Raw genomic sequence first — 1228 nt, forward strand, 5'->3', positions numbered from 1 at the left:
CACCACTGGTTTAACCATTTTGTATAACATAACATGCATAGAAACAGAAGCTAAGCATGTATGAGGAAGATTTTGAGAGATGAAATCCAGCAGCTGTATATTACACAAACCAAAAAGTGAAATCCATTTTTAAGAATAAGTACCAATAACATTCCACTCAAAAATAATCGAGTGTCTCACTTTAAAATAATTTAAATCAATTCTTGCAAAACCAAAATACAAAGAGAACTGTTTGAATCCAGAAAGTAATCATATCTACCACTTTCCAATTCTTGAGTATCCATTCATTATCAGCAAACACCACAACTTCAATACAAACATATGAATGAAAATTCTGCAACCATTTCAAAGGAATGCAATTCATTAGAAATTCAATGTTGCAGAAAATATCAAAGGAAACCAAAGGTGAATTACACTTACCAGTAAATTAAAAACCTTGTTCAAGGAGATAATCGCCGAGCCTCTCGACAACCAGGTTACACTGTCCAGGAGTCATTGGCTCATCATAGATTCCAATAAGTATAGCCATATTAGTCTTTTTGATAGTAATACCACCCGGTCCCTGAATAAAAAAGAATGAAATATCACAAACAGCCTTTTGAAGTACGGCATTTCCAATATACACTTGATTCAGTTGTACATATTACAACAACAACAACAAGAGCAAGAAGTACGAGTCAATCCTAAACAGGTTGATTCGGCTATATGAATCATCACTGTCCATATAGCTCCATTTACGCTCATCTCAGGTCAATATAATACAATAACAAACCCAGTGAATTCCCATAAGTGGGGTCTGGGGAGGGTAAGATACACGCAGCCTTACACCTACCCTGGAAGGGCAAAGAGGTTGTTTTCGATAGACCCTCAGCTAAAGAAAGGATGGAAAGAAGTAAAGACAACAAGTAGTAACAAGAAGAACACCGAAGCCAAGATAACAATTATACGGTAGGTAGTAACTCAGGTCAATATTATACAAATAAAAACTGAAAATAAAAAGTACTAGAAGTTCTCCATTCAGTTCTACATAATAATCTCGAATTGAGTATCATCCTCAATTTCTGAAACCAGGTACGACAGACTCTGGTTGTTCAACAAATAAGAAAAAGATCTTACATTACCCCATAAACTCTTTAAAACCAATTCTTTAAAACTTGCATAGGAAGAAAATACACACAACTGCATTCTACTAGCTCAAACAGTATGCAAAACCTATTATTGTCAGTTT

At 34.9% G+C, this 1228-nt stretch overlaps 1 long non-coding RNA gene across 1 annotated transcript; it reads right to left on the bottom strand.

Annotated features, from left to right (window-relative positions):
- Positions 1–77: 77 nt before the first annotated feature.
- On the bottom strand, positions 78–588 carry LOC109218644. The gene is made up of 2 exons (XR_002066793.1): positions 421–588; positions 78–334 (listed from the first exon to the last, which is right to left on the bottom strand). It is a non-coding gene; the product is annotated as an uncharacterized LOC109218644 (long non-coding RNA).
- Positions 589–1228: the final 640 nt, after the last annotated feature.

Source organism: Nicotiana attenuata, unplaced genomic scaffold (genome assembly GCF_001879085.1).
Source record: "Nicotiana attenuata strain UT unplaced genomic scaffold, NIATTr2, whole genome shotgun sequence".
NCBI lineage: Eukaryota > Viridiplantae > Streptophyta > Magnoliopsida > Solanales > Solanaceae > Nicotiana > Nicotiana attenuata.